General features: G+C 50.2%; 1 protein-coding gene across 1 annotated transcript in view; it reads right to left on the bottom strand.

Annotated features, from left to right (window-relative positions):
- The window catches only part of SGSM1 (small G protein signaling modulator 1), a 76,444-nt gene extending 65,213 nt beyond the window's left edge, over positions 1-11,231 (bottom strand). The window contains exon 1 of the mRNA XM_081884584.1: positions 11,124-11,231. The gene's annotated coding sequence lies outside the window, so the exon portion shown is untranslated. The remainder of the gene's footprint in view (positions 1-11,123) is intronic.
- Positions 11,232-26,134: the final 14,903 nt, after the last annotated feature.

Raw genomic sequence — 26,134 nt, 5'->3', positions numbered from 1 at the left:
GGTCCTGCATCTGCACCAATCCTTTCCTGAAGAAAACTGCTTTTAATGAGCTTCCTATGTTCTGCAGGGAATGTGATGGCAAGCAGCCCTTAGAGAAAGCTGCCCTGAGAGAAAAACAGTTGTGATCTCTGTCCTCTTATGAGAAGAAGGAAATCGAAAAGGTGATGGCAGCTGAAGAGCTCCAGCTCAAGCAGCTCTGAGCATAGACTTGCTTTTTTAAATGTCTTAAATGTGTCTTCTTGTGCACTTGGGAGAGCCGTGCATGTTCTATTATGCACCTGCAAGGTATCACACACTTGGAAGAAAATCCCAAGTTGGTAAAACTCAAAGAGTCAGATTTTAGAATATTTATATCCTCTGTAATTTGTGTTCCGTTTTGCTTGCAGAGCTAGGCTTTTGTGGACTTACTGGCTGAACTGCCACATGATTTCTTTAAAAAGAAAAATTAAAAGCTGCTTTTAAGGGGGAATTTTTGGCTAGCTGGCTAGTTGCTAGTTAGCTAGTAGAGAAGTGTGGGATGTGACCTCTCAGGCGAGGGTAATGCAGATCTAACAGCTGAGCTCTTGAAAAGCTTGTGCTGCCTTACAAACATGGAACTGGCTTATCCTTTGAAAGCACATGAAACAGGAAGTGACCAGGCTGGCCTCCTCCTCACTTGCATTGCCAACATCCAGCTCTGTTTGTCTCTGCAGTGCTGACAAGCCCAGGCTTTGCTCCTGCCGCTGTGCTCCGTTCCCGGTGTGCAGCTGCTGCCTCTTTTCACAGGACAGTGTGAGCTTTACAGCGGATGCACCAGGCCAATGACTAACCCCATTCAGCCGACAATCCCTCCCAGCTCCTTTCTGCAGCCTCACCTGCCAGCTGCGCTTCCTGCCCCCAATGTGTCCTTAGGATGATAATAAAATAATGGCATTCAGAGTCACAATTTCCTGTGCAGGGTTGGTGCTTTCCCTATCCTTGCCTTGCTGTGGGACAGGAAGCGGGGTTTGAAGCTGAAGCAGAGATCAGTCCAGTGAGTGTTTGTATTGCAAACAGATTGAGAAATGAAGAAGCAGAAGGGGCCTCTAACCATGTGCAGAGTGCCTCTCAGCTGGCACTAAATTAGTACCCATGGCCCTCTGCCACACATCCAAGGTGGGATTTGCCTGCTCCCCCACCCCATTCCTCAGCATGCATAAATTCCCCAACTGAGTCTGTTCAAGCAGTGAAATAGGACCTGATTGCAGAGGGGATCCTGTGCTCAATTCCCCCAAACAGCAGACGAGGAGGGAAGCCTATTTCTGCATGGCACCATTCCAGGTGGAAGATAGGGAGCTCACAGGAAAGAATAATTAAATCCCTGCACACAGAAAATCAGCAGCTCAGGGAGAATGGTGCTAGCCCAGCCTCACACTTCTATGCTGGTTTTCAAAGTGCAGGGAGTTTGCTTTTTCTTCTTGGCAGGGATAAACCCAACCCACCTGTGAAGCCTGCAGTGGTTCAGTCCAGGAACTGGTTCAACTCCTCACTGGGTGTTGGTGAATAGGAGATCTTTGTTGGGGCTCTCAGAGCTGGAGGGAATTCACAATGGCAAAAACCTGGCCGTGGAGTCGACTCAATGCCAGGATGAACAGGATGGCCTTTTAGCAAGTAGCCAGTTATCTTTGAGGTTTGTGTGGGGGGGATTTCAACCCTCTTGAGTGCTGAGCCCATAACAGAAGTGTCCTTGCATTCCTTCACAGAGCAGCAGCCCCCCCCCCGCCCCCCGCCCCCAATGCTGCTCTGTACAAACAAAGCTTTGCTTTTGGGAACCATCAACTTGCCTTTCCCTCCCAAGAAGCTCAGATGTTTCCGGCTAGAAAGTGGGGGAGGGGACTGCTATCCACAACAAGAGAGCAAGTGGACTGCTGGCTGTCCCTCCAGAACAGCAATGACCCCTGCAAACCCAACCCCACAGAAGGCAAACTGGTTGAGCTGCATTTTCCACCTGGTTCTGCAGCTGGAGGAGGGCAACCCTCAAGACGAGACCTGAGGCAGGCTGCCAGACTGTGCTTTCTGCCCCTCCCCTCTCTGGTATCTGACATTTGCCAGTCCTCTTCCATTTAAAAAGAATCATGGGAGGCCCATAGCTTGGTGGAAGAGCTCCCAGCTCAGTCCCCAAAGGCATATCCAGGAAGCACAGGCAATGATTCCTATGGGAGCTCTCTGAGACTTCTTTGGGGCACTGGGACTTCCTCTCTCTCTCTCCCCCCACCCCACCCCAAAGCACTCCTTTCTTGCATCAAGGCCTCTTTCAAAATGTCTTTGTCACAGTTGACCACAGTCTCAGATCGGAATTCCTTTTACGTATGTATTGTTGTTGTTTTAAACTGTTTCTGTATTTATAATTGTTGTTTAAAACTATTGTTATTTACTTCATAAAATTTACACACTGTGTGATGGTAAATGCTCAGAGAGAAGGAAGCAATAAAAGTATCAGAAAAAACTGTAAAAACAACTCTTCAAAACATTCAAAAGATAAGATCAGCAATCAACAAAAGTGCACTGTCAACGTTCTACATATCCAGACTGGCTTGCCTAAATGAAAATGTTTTCAGTGGGAGCAAAAAGAGTGGGGGGTGGCCATTGTTTTATCTGTTTTTATATACTGTATGTAACTGATTTATAAATGTTTTTACATTCTAAATTGCTTTGGGATGCCTCAAGGGCAGCCATTTATAAATGAAATAAATACAAGCCTGTGGGGAGAACTCCCCTTTTTATCCCACTTCACTTTTCTTTTACAGCAGGCCCCAGGCTGGCATTGCGCTTGGCCTGCCTTGCAAGGGGCATGCCTGTCAGCAGTGCGTGTCACCCAGCACACTTCCACACGTAGGTGTGCACACACCACCACAGCTGACCACACCTTCAAGGGAGAGACCGGGATGACATCCTCCAAAGGGCACTGACCTGGGCGTCTCCACCCAGCCCTGCATTAAGGCTCTTTTCATGGAGGAGACGCCATCAATGGCCATGGTGGCTCTGCTGCCTTTGCTCTAGTTCCGCGGTTGGAGACAGAAATGCTGCTGAATACCAGTTGCTGGAAGGGAGAGTTGTAGGAGGGGAGAGCGCTGGAGTGCTTGGATCCCGCTTGTAGGTTTCCCATAATGGGCATCTGGTCAGCCACTGTGAGAGCAGGATGCTGGACTCGGTGGCCTCCCATGGGCCTGATCCAGCTGGTGCTTCTGATGTTTTTAGTAGAGTCCAAGGCAGCTTGCTACACTCAACTCTTAAGGCTCCAACAACACACATTTTCCCCAGCAGTCAAACTGCCTCCTCACTGCTTTGCAAATCAAGGCTCAGAGAGAAGTTTTTAGACAGCAGTGCCAGTACCCATCCACATTAAAAGTAAACCAGGGAAGGCTGGCCTGACCTTGGCCGTGTCAGCACTGAAAAACATGTTCTCTCATTTTGAATTTGCACAGGTGTAAACCAGGAGAGCCTTTTGGTTTGCACATTGACTATCGTCTTAACAAAACACAACTCCCTCCCACCCTGTACCCCCCTCCAATTTGTCCACCTGCTGTCACCAGCCTGTAATTCCAATATCCCGCAGGGACAAGTGGAAAAAACTATCCTGCAGATAAAGCAACATCCTAATAATGAAGAAGAAAAACACACTGCTTGCATTATTCCTGTGCGTTCAATGACTGTTTGCTTTGGGTTATACAGATGATAACATAGCTGAGAAGTCTGATACGCATGGAAGAAGCACAACTGTTCTCTCTCCACCCCCTGCACACACACAAAGTTTCATTTAGGGAGACAAAAAACAATCATGGCAAGAACTGATTTTCAACAGATACCTGAGGGTGCAAAGTGGGACAATGACTTTAGGTGCCTGGCGTTAGCCTTCAATCTTAAGAAGGTAGGGATCAAAATGTTTCTCGGATCACACACACATTGCACCCAGGTACCGCTCCTAAGCACCAGGGTTGCAACACATCTGTAGAGCCAGGTGCAGCCTTTCCCACCTTCACCATATGCAGAATTCAGTTTGGGCTCCACACTTCCCAGAACCAAAGGAAATGCCACAAGGGAGCCTTCTGCAGAGCTACATTTCCCAACAAGGAAAGAACTGGAGAATTGCACTGTTTCTGTTGAGATGGAGGTGGGGGAAGGCAAGCAGAGACCTGGAAGGTAGTGTGCATCTTGAAAGCTAAATCCATTTCCCCGCTAAAGCATACAAGTTCCTACAGCCATGTAAGGTTTCTTCATACCAACCAGGTGCAAAAACTCTTATTTCTGCCTTTATTGTTGGTAACCCTCCTCCTGCCAAAATGCTTTTCTGCAGACCCGTATACAAATAGTTGAACAGAATCATAGAATTGTGGAGTTGAAAGGGACCCCCACAGGTCATCTAGTCCAAACCCCTGCAATGCAGGAATGCCTAGCTGGTTCCAGGTCTGCCTGCTTGGCATTCAAAAGGTCCCTGGTTCAATCCCTGGCAGCGTCACCCTGTTTGAAACTCTGGAGAGCTGCTTCCAGTCAGTGTAGACAATACTGAGATACATGGACCAAGAGCAGATAAGGCAGCCCTCCCCCCATGTTCCTATGCTTTTGCACCCTTGGAAAACGTAGTGTGCACAACAACAGGGGTGCCATCTGTTTCTGCCATAATCAGTGGGGAGCTGTAAAATGTGCCCCCAGGAAGCCCTTTCAGATCATATGATGCTACAAAGAGAAAGAAAGAAAGGTGATGCTGAGCTGACGCACATTTCCAAATTCCATCCCCTTCTAACTGCTTCACTCCCAAAGCCACTGAAGATTTTAAAATCATGGCAGCAGCTGTTGCCACGGAAACAAACTGAAGTAATCAATGCTGGAAGATGAGCTGGCAAAGCTGGGAGAGGAGCGGGAGAGTCAGCTCCAAAGAGCGGGGGGGGGGGGGGCATGGATCTTTCCCTGGAACATTTTCAAAGCAGCAGAGGCAGAGGAAGGGAGCTCCTGGGGGAGGGGGCACAAAAAGCACCTTGAGCAGGAGAAAGCAGAGGCTATGACCTTCAAAGAGAAAGGAAATGGCCGAGGAGACTCTTCCTCAGCCAACTCACAGCAGAAAGCTCCCCCCTCCCAGGTATTTCGGGGGGGGGCACCAGCAACTGACTTTAAAATAAAATGAAACACACAATTGCTAATTGAGCCCATGGCTAGTTTGGTCCCAAACCCACATATGAGCAGAAATAAAATAACTCCAGCTCTTAAAGGATGGTTCATGTATCCAGCTCTTAAAGGATGGTTCATCTTAAAAGATACATTCTCCGAACTCTCACATATTTTTACTTATTTTTGTTTATTTATTTAACTTAATATTTATTTTATTCATTTATTTTATTAATTTCTATACTGCTTTATATTTTTAAGTAAAATCTCAAAGCAGTTTACAACATATTAAATCAATAAAACATAATTAAAGCAATCTGAAGAAAGTCAAATATAGAGTATACAGTCAAAGCAACATAGCAGAAAACTAAAATATTATCTTAAAGATTTCAAAATAAAGCATTACAAAGGAGGTCAACTACAGAATGCATACTTAGCACAGTAGGGCTGGGGGAGTCTGGCCCTGCCCCCCTAGGCCCGGTGGAAAGGGCCTTGCAGGGAGCAGCCTTCTTTAAGAAGCTCAAAGTGGCATACGCAACTTTCTCCCTCTTTTGTCTTCACAACAACCCTGCGAGGCAGGTAAGGCTGAGAAAAGCAGTGACAGGCCCAGTGCGCTTCATGTCCAAGCCGGGCTATGAATCCCAGGCGCCAGTCCCACACTCTAACCTTGCACCACATTGGCTCCCTTCTCACAGACATGTTTGCCCTCTACATTTTTTTAAAAAAGAGCAACTCATAGTATATATAAGTGTGTTTTCTCAACCTGCCTTCCAATGGAAGTTTTTAGTTGATCAAACAATTTCTAACCTATTTACAGAATAAGATACTGCAATTCTCCTAATCAGAAGAGATGTAGATTCGCATCAGCTTCACCAACAATTCTGTGTTCTGTGGACCATCCAACAGAGGAAATGGCTTGTAACACCCCCACAAGTTGTAATGCCCCAACTTGTGTCGCTGGGTGGTGGGAAGGTAGGAGTCGTAACCCAGCACCATGCGGAGGCACCAGGTTGCAGGAGGGGGCTCTGCTTTTACAAAAATTAAGTGAGGAGGTGGCGGAGTCAATGGCCCACCTAGTCCAGCATCCTGTTCTCACAGCAGCCACCCAGAGGCCCACAAGCAAGGCCAGGGCACACCAGCGCTCTCCCACGTGCAATTCCCTGCAAGGGGTATTCAGGGGTATGCATGCCTTCTTTAACAGGAGAGGGAGAGGGTAAGAAGACTGGCTGTGGGATCAAGCCAAATGGGGGCCCCTGTAGTCCAGCCACCCAGAGGCCCCCATGGGAAGCCCACCATTAGGACTCCCCAATTGCAATTCCCAGTAAGTGGTCTTCAGAGGTATCCTGGCTCCACCAGTGGAGGCAGAACATAGGAAGTGCTTGGCTGTGGGATCCATGCCGTCCAGCCTCCTGTTCTCACCGTGGGCAGCCAGGGGCCTTGTGGAAGCAACTGGCATTCAGAGTGTGGAGACAGAGGACAGCCCATGTGGCCGATCCTCTTTTAAGGCCCTCCTAGTTGGGGGCCATCACTGCCTCTGGTGGGAGCGAGTTCCACTATGCACTGCACAAGGAAGGCCTTTCTGTCCTGAATCCTCCAACGTTCAGTTCATTGGATGTCCATGAGGAAACGGCTCTCACTGATTGCAGGCCATTCTGAGAACCACCACCAACGCCACACAATCAATAACTCTCCAGAAAAAGCTATCCAAGAATAGACCTTAAGAGTGTTCAGCACTAAGGAAATAATAATAATAATAATAATAATAATAATAATAATAATAATAATAATAATAATAATAATAATTTATTATTTGTACCCCGCCCATCTGGCTGGGTCTCCCCAGCCACTCTGGGCGGCTTCCAACAAAGATGAAAGATACACTAAAATGTCACATATTAAAAACTTCCCTGAACAGGGCTGCCTTGAGATGTCTTCTGAATGTCAGGTAGATGTTTATTTCTTTGACATCTGATGGGAGGGCGTTCCACAGGGCGGGCGCCACTACCGAGAAGGCCCTCTGCCTGGTTCCCTGTAACTTGGCCTCTCACAGTGAGGGAACCGCCAGAAGGCCCTCGGAGCTGGACCTCAGTGTCCGGGCAGAACGATGGGGGAAGAGACACTCCTTCAGATATACTGGACCGAGGCCGTTTAGGGCTTTAAAGGTCAGCACCAACACTTTGAATTGTGCTCGGGAACATACTGGGAGCCAATGTAGGTCTTTCAAGACCGGTGTTATATGGTCTCGGCGGCCGCTCCCAGTCACCAGTCTAGCTGCCGCATTCTGGATTAGTTGTAGTTTCCGGGTCACCTTCAAAGGTTGCCCCACGTAGAGCGCATTGCAGTAGTCCAAGCGGGAGATAACCAGAGCATGCACCACTCTGGCGAGACAGTCTGCAGGCAGATAGGGTCTCAGCCTACGTACCAGATGGAGCTGGTAAACAGCTGCCCTGGATACAGATTTGACCTGTGCCTCCATGGACAGCTGTGAGTCCAAAATGACTCTGAGGCTGCGCACCTGGTCCTTCAGGGGCACAGTTACCCCATTCAGGACCAGGGAATCCTCCACACCTGCCCGCCTCCTGTCCCCCCAAAACAGTACATCTTAAGCTCATTGCCGGCAGAGCAATTAAAAGGTGCTGGAGACGACCTCCACCTTGTGCCCTGGGAGCCCCATTTAAAAATCAAAGGGAAGACCTCCACCTTGTGCCCTGGGAGCCCCATTTAAAAATCAAAGGGAAGACACACAGCTGAGGAGGATGCCTTCTGGGTCAGCAGGATGCTACCCTCGCTGCCACTGTGCCCCCCCCAACCCGGGTTAAGTAACCACCATCCCTCCAATATTGGTGGGGTTGCCAAGGCAACCAAAAGAACTTCATTCTGCTTTCTCACCATCAATAAATAAATTGGGACTGCATGAACTGGTTCCCTTTCTATTCCTTGAGAGCATTTAGAGTCAGCCAGAAAGAGAAAAAGATGCTGACATAATTTTTTGCTTGCTTCGCACCCCTCTTCACTCAAACCATGGGTGTTTTTTCAGTGTGTTTCACCTTTGGGACACAATTCGTCTGTGTGTGTGTGCGTGTGAATGTGATGCTTTTTGGCAAAGCATCATTTCCCCAGCACTTGTCACTATAAAACTATCTCACAAGACGATGGGCCCCATCTGCACTCTAGATGTAAAGTGGTATCGCACCACTTTAAGCAGCCATGGCTTTCCCCAAAGAATCCTGGGAATTGTAGTGTTAAGTGTGGGGAGCATTGTTGGGAGACCCCCTATCCCCCTCACAGAGCTACAGTTCCCTGAGAAGAGGGACTGACCATTAAACCACACTGAGAATTGAAGTTTTGTGAGACAAATAGTTCTGTTAGGGCCTCTCAGCACCAAAGAACAAACTACAGTTCCCAGGATTCTTTGGGGGAAAGGCTATGATAGTTTAAAGTGGCTTGCTAGTGTTTTACATTTACAGTGGGGGGCACTTTCATATTAGCCCCCACCACCACCAGATTCCTTGAGAGGAGCTCAGAGAAGGAGGAGGAACGTTTTTTCGGGCCATCTAACTCCTTCATCCCAGAGATCATAAAGTGGGCAGGCATGCTCTCTCTCTCTCTCTCTCTCTCTCTCTCTCTCTCTCTTGCAAATTACATGCAAGCAGAGAAGCACAATTTATTTGACTAACAGAGGAATTGCCAGCTCACAACTGCAAACAGAAATAAAACTCCCAGGCCAATGAGGACACGTGCTCATATTTCTTATTTCTTGCACAACTTACACCCCAACACAGGAGATACAAAGCAGTCCAGCCTGGAGAACATCACCATCCAAGGTTTGTGACACGTGCCACAGTTTACATCCCAGCCCAATTTGCCTTTCACATCCTGGTCCCTCCCTGTGAGGCAGCCTGAATGAAACTCATCTCTGGAACTTACATAACCATCATCACGGTGGCTTGCTGATTAAAAGCCCTATGCAGACTCCAGCTCTCCCAGGCTCACAGGAAGAGGCGCACAGCACCTATGGCTTGGTACATGGCTGGAGGGGGAGGCTGTAGAAGGAGCAGGCAGCATTGTGGCTCAGGGACAGAGTGCCTGCCTCACAAGCAAAAGGTCCCAGGTTCAATCCCTGCCTCAGAGCCTGGAGAGCAGCTGCTCCTTGTGTCAGCTGGAAAGGGTGGAGCAGCCCCAAAGACCACCCTGCCCCATGGGAGACCACCATGTTGAGCAGAGGCCAGAAAGAAAAATGGGCCTAGTAGTTGACATGGGCCTCACCTTTACACAGGAGATTTCATCCCAGCCAAGCCAAAATCTAAGGACAAATCCACAGTATATATTTAAAGCACATGACTTCCTTGCAAAGTATCCTGGAAAGTGCTGTGTCTCCCCACCAGAGCTACAATTCCCAGTACTCTTAACAAACTACAGGTCCCAGAATTCTTTGGGGGAAGTCACTTTTTAAAATGTGCCTCATGTGGATCTGCACGGAGGTTTCCCTACACGCACCTCTCCATCCAGGCTCCCAGTTGAAGGGGACACATCCCAATCGGGCCAAAGGATGGTGGGCATGGAGCCGGGCTGGTGAGGGGCACAGCCTGCAAAGAGGGTTGGCCAGGTAGACCTCATGCAGAGGTTCCCCATCCCTGGCATGGACCGTCCTGAGCTAGATGGACCAGTGGGCTCTCTGGATTCTGATGAGAGGCAGCAGGAGCCCCTGGTCTCTCTAGCCCCCTGGCTTTGCTCCAGTCCGTGACAAAAGAAAACACAGGAGAGGCTTTGAAGTGGAGAAGCATCAGGCCTTGGCAAACGAATGCAGTGACCTCTTCTTGTTCATCTTGCCCTTGATGGGTCTGTCAGGACGCAGCAACAGATGATGCCAGAATTCAATTAATGGGCGCAACGGAGCCAAACTTCCCCATGGGGTCACGCCAGCCAGCCTGCAGCTCCCCTCCCAAGAGCAGCGCAAGTGAATGTGCAGTGAGAGGGAGCTGCAAAGGGGTAGCCCAGTACCAGCCACACACACCTCCCAGGCTGTGGCCGCTGCACAATCCAGAACTAGACTTACATAAGCAGCAACTCTTTTAGCACCACATGGGAAAGATTGGAGGAGCAGGGGGGCGGGGATCAAAATCAGAGCCATCTCAGTTCTGATCCTTGGGGGAGGGATGAGGGGGAGGATGAAAGGGTCTTGAACCCTTAGGGATGTTCATCAGCTAGGCAGACAGGTCCAGATGTCATGCTGCCAGAGACCTTGAGAAATTCTTCATGTTCCAATAACCTCTACTATCTCATCTTGCCCCAGGGACTAGTGTCGTCTTAAACTTAAGTCCTGTTGGATCAGGAAGAGATGTCCAGCACCCGACTTTAACAGTGGCCAGCCAGATACCTGCAGGAAGCCCCCCACGGGCCCCAGCACCGCCTGCGATGCCCAACAACTGGTCGCCTCTCCACGCCACCTCTCATCTGTGCACCTCCATGGTGACCTTGCTGCCATGGCCTGCCCCAAATAAGGGGAGCATGGGAGACAGGAGCAAGGTCTCTGAGCATGTGAAGACTGCAAGGACCACTATGACAGGGTAACCCTGCACATGCAGGACAAAATGGGGAAGGAGTGACATGCCCCCCCTCAAAATCTGGAGAGTTTTGCATCCCTTCCTGCATTGCCTCGCTTTCCTTTTTTAAACAAACTGATCTGCTGTTTGGGGTAACAACCCCCTCCCCATGTCCATTTGCAGCTGGTCAGGTCTCTTCTTCCTGAGAGGAGGGAGGAAATCTCCTCGCTCAGTCTAGAGCCCCCAAAAAGGTGGGACATGGGAAACGGTGCTTTACTCTCCCCCGCCCCCCCGCCTTGAATAGGATGAGTCAAGCGCATGGAGCCAAAGGCAGGAGACTCTTAAGTCGCACCCCCCCCAAGCCCCAACATCCCCCCCCAGCGCGCAAATGCAAAGCTACCGAACGAGCCCGGCCCCCCCCGTGGTGTCCCCCCCCCCGCTGTCCCAGCAGCGCGCACCCACCTCCTTCTTGGCGCTGCGCAGGAGGCGCTGCCGCGTCTCGGCCTCGGCGGGCAGCAGCAGCAGCGACGAGGGCGTCAAGGCGCGCAGGGCGGCCGCCGAGCCCCCCGACGCCCCCCGGCTGCCGCCCCCCGACGCGCCCGGCCCCCGCCGGCCCCCGGCCGGAGACGAGGAGGAGGTCGCCGCCGCCGCCGCCATCGCGCGCTTCCTCCTTCTGCCCGAGCGCAGGGAGCCGCTGGCCGCCGAGGGCGGGTGGCTGCGCTGCGCTGCGCGGGGCTGGGCGAGCCCGACGCGCCGCCCCTCCCAGCTCCCCAGCCGCCTCCGCCTACGGCCTCCGCCGGCCGCCTTCCAGCGGACTAGCCGCTTGGCACCGCGAAGGGGAGGGGCTCCGCTGGCGCCTCCACCCAGCCAGGAAACGCGAAATGATATGAAATTCAATAATCAACTGCTAAAACATTTACCTACAGGATATAATGAATGAAATGTTAATAGTCTCAGAGACTTGGAAAGAGGCATATATAACATTAATTCCAAAACAAGATACTGATGTGGCTTCCATAAAAAAATTATAGACCGATTTCATTATTAAATAATGATTATAAATTGTTTGCTAACATAATGGCCAATAGAGTGAAAACAGTATTGGAAGAGTACATACACCATGATCAGGCAGGATTTCTTCCAGGTAGACAAATTAAGGATAATATAAGAAATATTATAGATATTATAGAATACCTGGAAATGAGAAATGAAAAACAAGCAGCATTGATGTTTATAACAAAATTTTTAAAATCCTTCCAGTAACACGTTAGAGACCAACTACGGTAAGTTTGTTATTGGTATGAGCTTTCGTGTGCATACCTGCAGAAGTGTCGTACCTGTGACACTGAAAAAGCATTTGACAATGTCTCTTGGGAATTTATGAAAAAAAGTACTTGAAGAAATGAATTTCAGAGAAAATTTTAGAAAAGGAATCCAAGCTATATACAGTGGTACCTCAGGTTACATACGCTTCAGGTTACAGACTCTGCTAACCCAGAAATAGTGCTTCAGGTTAAGAACTTTGCTTCAGGATGAGAACAGAAATTGTGCTCTGGCAGCGCGGCGGCAGCAGCAGCAGGAGGCCCCATTAGCTAAAGTGGTGCTTCAGGTTAAGAACAGTTTCAGGTTAAGCACGGACCTCCGGAACAAATTAAGTACTTAACCCGAGGTACCACTGTATTCAGATCAAAAAGCGAAATTAATTGTCAATCAGGTGGTAACAGAAGAATGTAAAATACAAAAAGGAACAAGACAAGGATGTCTGCTATCACTTTTATTATTTATTTTAGTCCTGGAAGTCCTGGCGAGAAACATAAGGGCAGATGAAAACATTAAAGGAATTAAAGTAGGGGAAAAGTCATATAAATTGAAAGCCTATGCAGACGATCTGGTAATTACAGTTGAAGATCCCCAAAACACTCTTCTGACAGTGTTAGAAAGAATTCAAGAGTTTGGGCAAGTAGCAGGATTTACATTAAACAAAAGTAAGACCAAATTATTAGTTAAAAATCTAACAGAAGCAGATAAAAAGGAATTATCTCAAACCATAGAAATAGAAACCCATAAAAAGCTTAAATATTTAGGAATTTGGCTAACAACCAGAAGTATCAATATTTATAATTATGAAAATGTTGGAATGAGTTAAAAAGGAATCTATAAATATGGGGCAGAATGAATTTATCATTATTAGGAATAATTGCAGCAATTAAAATGAACACATTGCCAAAAATGTTGTTTTTATTCCAGACAATACTGGTAATAAGCAACACAGTCTACTTCAAGAAATGGCAAAAATATTGTCAGGGTTTCTGGGAGAGAGGAGGAGATGACAGAGGAGACGGAGAGCGAGTGGGAGGAGGGGCAGAAGGATGAGGAAGAAGATGACGGAATTCTGAGGGAATCCACGAGTCTGAGCAGCGAGTCAGAGGATTCTCAAAAGGGGGTTACCTTAATCAAGCAAAAGGGAGGAGAAGGGAGAAGCGGAGAGGAGCCCAGTGGAAGACAGACGCAGCAAGAGGCGTCTCAGCCGGAACGGAGTAAAGGGGGTGGAGTCGTCAGCCTCTCGGAGGGAGCAGGATTAGGAGAGAACAGAGAAAGGGGGTTGGAGCAAGGTGTTCAGCCGGAAAGGGTGGAGAGCAGAACAAGGGGTGGTGTAGCGGTCGAAAGAAAGGTCAGCAGCAACGTACGCGCGCCAAGTTCAAACGTAGAGGCGCGCGGAAGTGGAGAGAGCTCAGGGGAGGAGCCCGGCCCTAAAGCCAGAAGGAGGGGGGAAGAGGCGGCAGAGGATTCAGCCTCAGGCGAGTCACGGAGAGAGGGAACCCAGGGGGGCAGGAAGACCCTGCGGAAAAGAAAGGAGAGGAAGAGGTGGTCTAGAGCCAGGCTATTAAGTTGGTGTGGAAGAGGGGAGGAGTCAGAGGGGACTTCAGCGGTCTAACGTGACAGACGTACGGCCACGATGCTGAACTGTACGAGAAGCAGAAATCTTCAATAAACTTTTCCTGTAAATAAACTGCAACGGAGTGAGGTCTCTTGTGAGCTGGGACCCGTCCTGGGTGGCCGTGACAGTAAGTCCCCTCTCAGAAAGCAAAAAATTTTTTTTGCGAAGCTCACGAACGGGAGCAGCCATGAGCGCTGAGGAGCAGCTGGTTGCACTGCGGGATCAGGTTACCGCTCTCACATCGGCAGTCATTGCTTCGCAGAAGAAGAATGACGACTTGGAGAAGACGTGCCAGGATTTGCAGGCAAGGTGGGAACACGCGGACAGGGCGGGGGCCCCAGGTTCCAGAGCGGAGGGCATTGCGCTTGGACGGAGGGGGGGTGCCCTGGTTCCGCATTTTAATGGCAACTTGCAAGACTATCCCAATTTCAGAGCGGACGTCGTATATGCACTGCATTTACTCCGTCACGATTTTAAAGATGAGGAGGAGAAAGTGGGGTTCATTGTTTCGCACCTGCATGGGGAGGCCAGGGCTTGGCTACGCAATCTGTGGCGCGAAGATGGACCGGCCCGTCGCAATTCAACTGCGCTCATCAAAGCGATGGATTCTTGTTTTCAATCCTCTGTGGATGTGGACATTGCGCGCCGTCAAATGCACGGGCTGAGGCAGGGGAAAGCGACTGTGCGCCAATACCACTCTAAATTTTTTGCATTGCTCACCGCCTTAGATTGGCCAAAGGACAGTAAGCCGGTCAGAGATCTTTTTTGGGAGGGATTGAGCCCCCCCATCAAGGATGAGATCGCTAGGGGGGACAGACCCCAGACCCTAGAAGACGTGGTGCAACGGGCTTTAGCTATTGGAATTCGACATGAGGGACGTCCGTGGCACGAGGAGGACGGGCCCCAAGCGCGTGCGCAAGCGAGGACTCTCCCTTTTGTGCACAGGGATTTCAGCCGTGCGCACCCCTCGCCAATGGGGAAGGACAGCGAGGAGCCAATGGAGATTGGTGGTGCTAGGGCTCAGAAGCCATCCCAGAGCCCTGTCCCTGGTGCAGCCAAAGCGAAGCCTCCTAGAGGAACCAGGAAGTGTTACATCTGTGACAGTGCGCACCATATGGCGAAAGAGTGCCCCCAGAGGCTCCAGAAGCACACTGCAGCACTGGCAACTGTAACAGCAGAGGTGCAACCAGGGGAGCAGCTTCAGGGAAACGACAGTGCCTGGCTGGAAGCAGAGCTACTGGGGCTCAGCCAGGCGGATCTGTAGACAAGCCCCCAGCATCACTGCAGAGCGTGGACCCTTTGCCTCCCAGACCGGCAGTTCTGCTCACAGCAACACTCCAGTTGCCTGATGGGAGACTCCTCGAGGTTCCAATAACGATCGATTCGGGAAGCAACGCCGACTTCGTGGGACTGCAGTTCGTTAAGCAGCACAACATGGCGCTCCTGCCTGCAACGACGCCTCTAAACGTGGTCACGGTAGACGGCAGGAAGTTGCTGGGGGGGCAAGTGGTGCAGCAAACCCCTCCCATGATGATGCAGATTGGCAACCATCGAGAACTTATTAGTTTCAATGTCACCCACTTATCGGACACACCCATCGTGTTAGGCATGAGTTGGCTGGAGAGGCACAGTCCCGCGGTTGCGTGGTACCAGCGGCAGATCACCTTTTGTTCATCGTATTGTGCTCAGCATTGCTTTCAGACCGATCAAGGAGGAGAAGCCGAGCAGCAGTTGCATCTGGGTATGGTGCAAACAGTGCCTCACAAGTACCAGGACTTCTTGGAGGTTTTCTGTGAGAAGGAAGCTGACAAGTTGCCGCCTCACAGACCTTACGACTGCGCGATTGATTTAGTGCCAGGGGCGCAACTGCCTGCTGCCAAGCTGTACTCCATGTTGGAAGACGAGATGCAAGAGCTTCGGGAGTTCATAGACCATAACCTCAAGCGAGGTTTCATCCAGGAATCTAAAGCAGCGGGTGGCAGCCCTGTGTTCTTTGTGAAGAAGAAAAACACGCCCCAAAAAAGGCTTATAGTGGATTACAGGTTCATAAACAGCTTGACTAAGCCCAAAGCTTTCCCCATGCCCAAGATTGACGACCTTTTAGCGACCGTCAGGAGGGGCAAGATTTTCACCAAGCTGGACCTACGTGGAGCTTACAATCTCATCCGCATCCGGAAAGGAGATGAGTGGAAGACCGCCATGTTCACCCCTCTGGGCACATACGAATACAGAGTCATGCCTTTCGGTCTCCAAAATGGCAGCCACGTTTTTCAAGCATTTATGCACCACGTGCTAGCAGGTCTCCTCTACAAGAAGTGTGTCTGCTTTCTCGACGATATCCTGATTTTCTCGGAATCGCCGGAGGATCACGATAAGGACGTGAGGGAGGTCCTGCAGAGGCTGAAGGACCACAGGCTGTACGCCAAGTTGGAAAAATGCCAGTTTGATGTCAGAGAGGTTGATTTCCTTGGCTACAAGTTGTCCGACGAGGGACTGGCCATGGACAGGGCTAAGGTTCAAGCGCTGTTGGACTGGAAGAGCCCTCGAAATCGGAAAGAGGTCCAGAGGTTCATCGGCTTTGCCAATTTTTACCGCAAGTTTATTAAAGGTTTTGCGAACGCGACGGCGGCTATCACTGACACCCTCAGTTCCAAGAAGAAGAAGTTCGTCTGGACCGAACAAGCGGAGCGGTCCTTCCGGACGCTTAAAGGTCTTTTCGCCTCCGAAGAGCAGCTGCTCCACGTGAATCCCGGCAGACCCATGCGGGTAGAGACCGATGCGTCAGACAGAGCGGTTGGGGCCGTTCTTTTGCAAGAGGATTCACAAGGCAACTGGAGACCGGGTGCGTTCTACTCCCGGAAGCTCAGCAAGACGGAGCGCAATTATACCATATGGGACAGGGAGTTGTTGGCCATTCATGCAGCTTTCAAAGCGTGGCGACACTTCTTAATAGGAGCCAAGCACACGGTGCAAGTCCGCACGGATCACAAGAACTTAGAGTATTGGCGGACGGCTAAGTTACAGACCCAGCGACACATGCGCTGGGCGGAGTTCTTTGCGGATTTCGACTTCAAAATAGAATACATCCCAGGAGACTCCAATGTTATTGCAGACGCGCTGTCCCGAAAGCCGCAATACTTGGAGGAAGCAGCTCCAATCGCAGCAAAGCACATTTTCGCACCGCAGGCGTGGACGTGCGCTACCATCGCAGTCGACCTGGACGCGGTGCGACGCGCGTTGCAAAGGGATCAGTTTGCACAGTCCAAGATGGAGGAGCTACGCGGAGGGTCGCGAGACAACGATGAGTTCCAATTGCAAGATGGACTTTTGACTCGTAAGGGTGCCCTTTACGTGCCCACCGACGATCTTCGAGCCAAGGTTCTGCAACAATTGCATGACGCCCCTAGTGCAGGCCATTTCGGCAAAGAGAAGACGATGGAGTTGGTGGCTAGAGACTTTTGGTGGCCCCAGATGAGAGGAGAGGTGGCGGACTACGTCGCCAGGTGTGATATCTGCCAGAGGTCCAAACCAGTGCACCAGAAGCAGGCGGGATTGCTAGAACCGCTGGAGACACCGCAGCAACCGTGGGAGAGGGTAGCGTTGGACTTTGTTACGGACCTGCCCAGCTCCAGAGGTAAGACGGCGGTGTTAGTGGTGGTGGACTTGTTCACCAAGATGGCGCATTTCATCCCTTGTGCCAAGGTGGCGACGGCAGAACAGACCGCAAAGCTCTTCATCGATCACGTCTTCAGAGTGCATGGACTTCCGCAGTCCGTCTTGTCCGACAGGGGGCGCCAGTTTGTTTCCACTTTCTGGCGAAAGCTTCTGGGCATCTTGCACGTCAAAATCAACCTGACATCGGCGAGACATCCACAAACCAACGGTCAAGCGGAGAGGGTCAACGCGATCATGCAGCAGTACCTGCGGTGCTACGCCAACCAGCGACCTGCGGCGTGGGTGGACTATCTGCCGATGGCTGAATTCGCCTACAACAACACGAAACACGCATCCACCGGGGTGACGCCTTTCTTCGCGAACAATGGCCGTCATCCCAGAACCTTCCCGAGATTTGCGGCACCAGGAGGGGGGGGGCCTCAAGATGCCGACCAGTTTGCAGCGGAGTTGCAAGAGGTGCACGAGGAGCTGCGGAGACATTTGGAGCTGGCAAAACAGGCGTATAAGGTGCAGGCCGATAAGCACAGGAGGGCGGGAGAGGACATCCAGATTGGGGACTGGGTGTGGTTAGCAGCCCACGCGATGCCGGCCAGGTCATTGGCCAAGAAGAAGTTAGGACACAGGCAGCTAGGGCCATATCAAGTTGAGGCTAAGATCAATCCGGTGGCTTTTCGTCTAGCCCTTCCGGAGGGTTCCAGGGTGCACCCGGTCTTTCATAGGTCGGTGCTCACTCCCTACAAAACCCCACACAGGTTTCAAGAGTCAGGAGCACTCCCAGAGCCACGTAGGAGGGCGCCTGAGGGGGGGGAATCGCCAAGACCAGAACCTCTTAACGAGGTCACAGAGATACTGGACTCGAGATGGGGGGAGGAGGGAGTTGAATATTTTCTAGCCAGGGAAGGCACTCCGGCCTCTGCCAATAGCTGGGTGCCGGGTTACGCGTTGGACGAACCCCTGTTGAAGGAGGAGTTCCATGCACTTTTTCCGCACAAGCCCATGCCCGAGGAGTATTTTGATGATTGGCTTTTCACACCCACTTTGTCAGACAGCACGTTCGAGGGTTTCTCCTCACCCGAGGGCCATACGCCCGAAACAAGCCCGACCAGGGATCCGAGACTGGGGGGGGGAGGAGACAGGCCCTTGTTGGTGGGTGGATCAGCCAAGGGAGGCATGGAGTCAGAGATGGATGGTAGGTCCTTGGCAGGCAGCGCCAGGAGAAGCAGTGATGGAGGAAGAGACTGTGAGGTCTGTGGGTGGGGAACCCGAGTTCGAACACACATATACGGAGATGACAGAGGAGAACGTTGAAGTGGACAACTTGTATCCTGAACCGACCCCGGAAGAACCACGTTTTCCTCAACCTGCACCCGGCGAGCGGGAGGGGGGAAGGGGGGGCTTCGAGGGGGGGATGGATGTCAGGGTTTCTGGGAGAGAGGAGGAGATGACAGAGGAGACGGAGAGCGAGTGGGAGGAGGGGCAGAAGGATGAGGAAGAAGATGACGGAATTCTGAGGGAATCCACGAGTCTGAGCAGCGAGTCAGAGGATTCTCAAAAGGGGGTTACCTTAATCAAGCAAAAGGGAGGAGAAGGGAGAAGCGGAGAGGAGCCCAGTGGAAGACAGACGCAGCAAGAGGCGTCTCAGCCGGAACGGAGTAAAGGGGGTGGAGTCGTCAGCCTCTCGGAGGGAGCAGGATTAGGAGAGAACAGAGAAAGGGGGTTGGAGCAAGGTGTTCAGCCGGAAAGGGTGGAGAGCAGAACAAGGGGTGGTGTAGCGGTCGAAAGAAAGGTCAGCAGCAACGTACGCGCGCCAAGTTCAAACGTAGAGGCGCGCGGAAGTGGAGAGAGCTCAGGGGAGGAGCCCGGCCCTAAAGCCAGAAGGAGGGGGGAAGAGGCGGCAGAGGATTCAGCCTCAGGCGAGTCACGGAGAGAGGGAACCCAGGGGGGCAGGAAGACCCTGCGGAAAAGAAAGGAGAGGAAGAGGTGGTCTAGAGCCAGGCTATTAAGTTGGTGTGGAAGAGGGGAGGAGTCAGAGGGGACTTCAGCGGTCTAACGTGACAGACGTACGGCCACGATGCTGAACTGTACGAGAAGCAGAAATCTTCAATAAACTTTTCCTGTAAATAAACTGCAACGGAGTGAGGTCTCTTGTGAGCTGGGACCCGTCCTGGGTGGCCGTGACAAATATATTTCTAAATTTATCTGGAAAGGGAAGAAACCAAGGATAAAACATAAAATATTAACAGATACTAAAGATAGAGGAGGTTTCTCCCTTCCAGATTTCAAACTTTATTATGAAGTGAGCTGTGCTACTTGGATCCGGGATTGGATTAAATTAGAAAATACCGATTTACTGGATCTGGAAGGAGATGATAATAGATTTGGTTGGTATGTGTACTTATGGTATAATTAAGCAAAAGTACATAAAGCTTTTCATAATCATATAATCAGGAAATCATTGATAAAAGTATGGGGGAAATATAAAGATTTATTAGAACAAAAAACTCTGTGGTGGGTCGCCCCAACAGAAGCAATTTCAATTAAAAAGATAAATATGGAAGGGAAATGGCCGACATATAAAGATTTGCAGATAGAAAGAGAAGGGAAATTAAAACTTAAGGATTATGATGAGATAAGAGAACACATTCATGATTGGCTGCAGCATCGTCAATTAAATGAGGTTTTTAAAGAAGATAGTAAGAGAGGATTTGGATAGATCATATCTAGATTTCAAAGAGAAATTGTAGATGATAATAATAAACTCTTAAAGAAAATGTGTAATTTATTATTAGAATGGGAGACTAAAGATGAAGAGGTCAAATCTGTAACAATTAAATGGGCACAAGATATAGGACACACCATACAAATGGATGATTGGGAAAAATTATTAATACAACCACTGAAGGAAGTATGCAATGAAATTTTGGAGGGGAAAAAGGCTCCCGAATCGTGGGAAGAGGCATTTATCTCACTTATACCAAAAACAGAGACTGAAAAGAACCAGGTCAGGAACTACCGCCCTATATCTTTACTGAATGTGGATTACAAAATTTTTGCAGACATTCTGGCAAAAAGACTCAAGAGAGTGCTGTTAGGGAAGATTCACAAGGACCAGACAGGCTTTCTCCCAGGGAGACAGATGTCAGACAATGTGAGGAACATTATAGACATTTTGGAGTTATTAGAGGTGGACATTAACAGGAAAGCTGTTTTGATTTTTGTGGATGCGGAGAAAGCCTTTGACAACATTTGCTGGAGTTTTATGAAGAAGAATCTCCAAGGGATGGGGGTAGGCCAAGGTTTTGAAAACGGTATAGGTGCAATATACTTTAAACAAAAAGCAAAATTAATTGTAAACAATGTGGTAACGGAGGAAATACCCATAGAAAAAGGTACACGACAGGGATGCCCAATATCCCCTTTGCTTTTTATATCAGTCCTGGAGGTTTTGTTAAATATGATTAGAAGGGACCAGTTGGTTAAAGGTATTCAGGTCGGAGTCAAAAATTACAAGTTAAGGGCATTTGCAGATGACTTAGTGTTAACTTTGCAACAGCCAGACACTAGTACCAAAAGAGTATTAGAATTACCGTATTTTTCGCACCATAGGGCGCACCGGACCATAGGGCGCACCCATTTTTTGGGGGGGAAATAAAGGGGAAAAATTATTTTCCCCCCCCCCAGGCGCGGGGCTGGGGCGGGGGAAGCTCGAGCTTCCCCCGACCCCAGCCCGCAAACAGGCAGTTCTCTGCAAGCCGTGGGAGCATTCCCGCTGCTTGTGGAGAGGTCCGCGAAGCCTGGGCGCGCTGAGCTCAGCGCGCGCAGGCTTCGGCATGCTGGCAACTCCCCGCAAGGAGCCGGAGCGCTCCGGCTCCTTGCGGAGAGGTCCGCGAAGCCTGGGCGCGCTGAGCTCAGCGCGTGCAGGCTTCGGCATGCTGGCAACTCCCCGCAAGGAGCCGGAGCGCTCCGGCTCCTTGCGGAGAGGTCCGCGAAGCCTGGGCGCGCTGAGCTCAGCGCGCGCAGGCTTCGGCATGCTGGCAACTCCCCGCAAGGAGCCGGAGCGCTCCGGCTCCTTGCAGAGAGGTCCGCGAAGCCTGGGCGCGCTGAGCTCAGCGCGCGCAGGCTTCGGCATGCTGGCAACTCCCCGCAAGGAGCCGGAGCGCACCGACCCCTCTCACTCTCCAGGCTTCAGCGAAAGCCTGCATTCGCACCATAGGACGCACACACATTTCCCCTTCATTTTTGGAGGGGAAAAAGTGCGTCCTATGGTGCGAAAAATACGGTACCTTCCTGACTGTTGGACCTACTTTTGGTCTCTCTCCTCAGATCCATCTGCCAGAGCCTGTCTTTGCATGCAGGGAAGTCTCTAACTTCCCAAGGATTTGAGACCCATCGGCTCTCCTGCCCTGGTTTAGCTGGCCAGTCAAAGCCGTTCCCAAGATTGTGGCTGCTGTGGCATGCTAACACTTCTAGGAGCCACAGGTGAGAGCCGAAGGGCAGTGGGCGGCGGGTGGGCAGGCAGGCGGGGAGGAGCAAAGGTGGACAAACTACCCCAGAAGGAGCATGATGTTTCCCCTACCAGATGTTCTACCCTAACACCCCAATATATAAATGTAATGAATAAAGAAACACATGCTTGGATATGGAATGAATATGCAATAAGCAGTCCTAGTATGGGAAGACTCCTCCTCTCTCACTGGTAGTTAGAGCTCATTTTTTAGTCCTTTTTGGGGAAGGGCCATCCTGCCCTCTTGGGGGGGCTCCTGACTCGCAGTTGCCCTCCTCCCAGAGGGAGCCCTGCCTGCGCTTCCTCATGTAGCTGGAAAAGCACCAGGTACAGGAGAGGCCCCAGGATGAAGGAGATAAAGGCTTCCTTGCCCTTTGCCCACCAAGGCTTTGGATGTTTCTCCCCACCCCCCACTGAAATCTCCACTCCTGTCAATCTTCCTGCACCCCTTGCAGGCAGATGAACATCAGCTTAGCCTGGCCTGTCACTTCCCATCAAGGTCAGCTTCACAGAGCAACTTCTGAACTGTGGGCAGGAGCCCAAAAGGGAGCTGGGCCTCACCACCTTCCTGGGCTGGCAGCTCAATAACATGCTCCGTGTTGTTTCTCTCCGTGTCCCACGCCTCTTTTCCAGGGAAGATGAAGCTGAGAGGAGCGCCAAATGCTGCTTCTGAGGTGGCCAGCTTTCATGCTAAACCCTGCTCCTATGCCTCTCACCAGTAGCTTGATCTACACACATCATCTGGGGGCTTCTAGTGCTCATCTGCCTGCAGTGAAAAGCTTTGCCTGCATATTGAGCTGGTCTTAAAGGCAGAGGAGCAGCCCAGGCAAGGGTCCTCCTGACCATGGCCACGACTTCGCCCCCTCCCGGGGGTCAACTTCTTCCAAAGCTTTACATGAGTCACCTTCAGCCTTTTGGTTCCATCTCCTTCACAGTCTCCTAACAAGGGCAAAAGGTCCCAGGTTCAGTCCTTGACATTTCCCAACGAAGAGGCCAGAGGGCAGACCTGGGAAAGGTCTCTGTCTGAGGCTCTGGAGAGCCACTGCCACTACAAAGAGGCATGACTGGCCTAGATGGATAGACATAGCTGTCTCCAAGGTTTAAATCCCAACCAAGGGCTTCTTAATTCAGGCTCTATCAATGGGACCTGCAGGCCAAGACATCCAGAGAGTACCAGATTAGCAAAAGCTGCATTCATTTCATATCTGACGCTCACTAGAGCTCAGCCTGTTTAATCGGCATAGAAATCCAGGGCTCATCACAGAGACATATAAAGTTCTAAGATGAAAGTGGCTCTGAATATACACATCTCAGCACAACTAGACACACTCCCGAGATTCTAGGATCCAAACACTTTTGTTTAAAGAGGAAAGCTAAGGGAGTTTAAAATTCTACCTCAACTTGAAATGGCATGCAAAATGGAGAATCCTTTGCAGTCTCACTGACATTTTCCACAAAGCCCCACTTTGTCATGGTCTGCCACTGCCACCCAATGCTCACCAGGTGAAGGCGCAACACTGAAACACACACGCTCTCCCTCTTGAAGGATTGGCACTATACTGAAAAAAGGAGAATTTAGTGGCATGTTGAAATTCTTGACATGGAAATGCCAATGGGAAGAGATGGGGACAGCTTCACCCTTCCAAATTGCAACTCTCCAGCAGTTTCCAAATAATTTCCATTCAAATGGAGGTGATGCAGGGATTCCTGACTTGGAAGGGACCAGCCTGGGAGGCAACCTTGAGCCTGAGCACATACTGTCTTAGGACGTGGCCCCTGCTTGGGTGGCCCATGACAACTGTTTAACAGCGATGTAAAACCTCCATGTCCAGTGACCAGGGGTGTTGCTATGTAACAAAAAGAACTAGGGTGCAGGCCCCTGGGCAAATATGCTCAGATTGCATGTGTGCATATGCAAATTTAGAATTTGAATATCACAGAAGGCAATTTAATCATTGACTGCCTATTGATTTCCCAATGGATCCTGCTCCAAATTGATGGAATTTTTTTTCATAACTCTGATTCACTAGATCATTTCTAGATAAATGGATCTTAAATTAATTTATTTACCTCTGCGTTTCAGAAGCCGGGGGGAGCAGGCAAGAGAAGCAGGTAGGTGTCACTATCTTTTGCAACAGCCTGCTGACTGCTTTCATAGGACAGTTTATTCCATGTTCACAATGTTTCCCTAACTGTTAATTTCTGTGCTTTATTTGAGCTTTCACATGACATAAAAGCCACTGCTAGAAATGTTGGGGAATATAGTGCAATCTTAGCAAATGTGTTGTTTGCAAATGGATTTTTTTCCTGGAAGCAAATAACACAGAAGCAAGCACTAAACTTATATTTCACTACGTCTTTGGAAGAGACTTTTATGTGGAATGAAAACTCAGATTATAATACAGACCCTCAAAGCCCTAAATGGCCTCAGCCTAAAGGAGTATACCTAAAGGAGTGTCTCCACCCCCATTGTTCAACCTGGGCACTGAAGTCCAGCTCCGAGGGCCTTCTGGCAGTTCCCTCATTGCGAGAAGTGAAGTTACAGGGAACCAGGCAGAGGGCATTCTTGGTAGTGGCACCCACCCTGTGGAATGCCCTCCCACCAGATGTCAAAGAAATAAACAACTATCTGACTTTTAGAAGACATCTGAAGGCAGCCCTGTTCAGGGAAGTTTTTAATTGAATTATTGTATTTTAATATTTTGTTGGAAGCCACCCATAGTGGCTGGTAAACCCAGCCAGATGGGTGGGGTATGAAAAACAAACAAACAAACAGTTCGGGAAATGCCCTGAAAATGTGATAGGTGCTGTGTAAAGGCAGACCTAGACAAACATTTTGTCTGATCTGGCAAAGCATTTGCTTATGTTATTAGAACAAATGTTGAGCTATGAAGTCTCCATGTTCAGAGGCAGGTCTACCTCCAGAGACCAGATGCTGGAAATTAAGGAACTGGAGAAGACACACTGCCTGGATGGCCTGCTCAAGGGCTCCTAAGAGGCATCTCTCTGGCGCCTGTTGGGAAAAGAATACTGATTTGGCTGGGGCAGGACCTGTGGCCCAACAGATCTTGTTGAACCCAAACTTCCATCTGCCCAAGCCACCAAGAGTTTGAGATTGCAGGTGTTGGGGTTCCACCAACATCTGAAGGGCCAACTCCTGGTCTAGGCTTCAAAAATACTATCCAAATTCTGCAGCCTGAAGACGTTCTGCAAGTTCTTTTAAGAACATAATAAAATATGAAGTGCCTGCTGGATCAGGCCAATAGCCCATCTAGTCCCGCATCTTGTTCTCCTGGTGGCCAACCAGATGCCTCTGGGAGACCCACAAGCAGGATCCAAGCACAAGAGCAACTCTCTCCTCCTGTGGCTTCCAGCAACTGGCATTCAGAAGTACCTGCTGTCTCCAGCTGTGGAGGCAGAGCATAGCCGTTGTGGCTAGTAGTCACCGATAGCCCTCTTCTCTCTAATCCTCTTTTTAAGCCATCCAAGCTGGTGGAAAAGACCCTGATGCTGGGAAAGCTTGAGAGCACAAGGAGAAGGGGACGACAGAGGATGAGATGGTTGGACAGTGTTCTTGAAGCTACCAGCATGAGTTTGACCAAACTGTGGGAGGCAGTGGAAAACAGGAGGGCCTGGCGTGCTCTGGTCCAGGGGGTCACAAAGGGTCGGACACGACTAAACGACTAAACAACAACAAGCTGGGGGCAATCACTGCCTCCTGTGGGAGTGAGTTCCAGAGTTCAACTGTGCTTGTCCCCAGAGGCCCACTGGGAAGCTGCACCTCAGGGCAGCAACATTCTCTGCACTTGTGATTCCCAGCAACTGGCCTTCAGGAGCCTACCCACCATGGCTGGTAGGAGCCCCTGGTAGTCTTATCTTCCTGTTTCCAAGCATTGCCAGTGGGCTTCTGCAGGAGAAGCTCTGAATGGATCAGACTATTTGTCTATACCTTTCTGCAGCTTGTGCCACTTACTCAGCACTGCCATTCAGCCTGATCCTCTTTGCCATGATTTTAAATTTCCAGTGTTGACCTTTCACCGCTAACCTGATGTTGGGGGGGGGGGGACGGGACCTGAGGCCAATATGCCTGGAGGCAGAAGATGCTGTAGCCCAGCCTGCAGGTGGCCCACAATAGCATGCCTGACTGGTTCAGTGCTCATGAGGGCCTGGTCTCTCGCTCCGAGTTCTCCACCTCCACCTTGCGAATTCCTTTGCTTCTTTGATTGACAACCTAGAGCCAAAGATGACAGGAGATGTGAACATCACACTGACAGAACAGATAGGCAACTATAGAGACTACGCTTCCCTGGCTGAGTTTCTGAGACCAGTACCGCTGAGCAGAAGATAATGCTGTGT

This window comes from Podarcis melisellensis (assembly GCF_964234715.1).
Source record: "Podarcis melisellensis genome assembly, chromosome: 13".
Classification (NCBI taxonomy): Eukaryota; Metazoa; Chordata; class Lepidosauria; order Squamata; family Lacertidae; genus Podarcis; species Podarcis melisellensis.
This window is presented reverse-complemented; position numbering and strand designations above follow the sequence as displayed.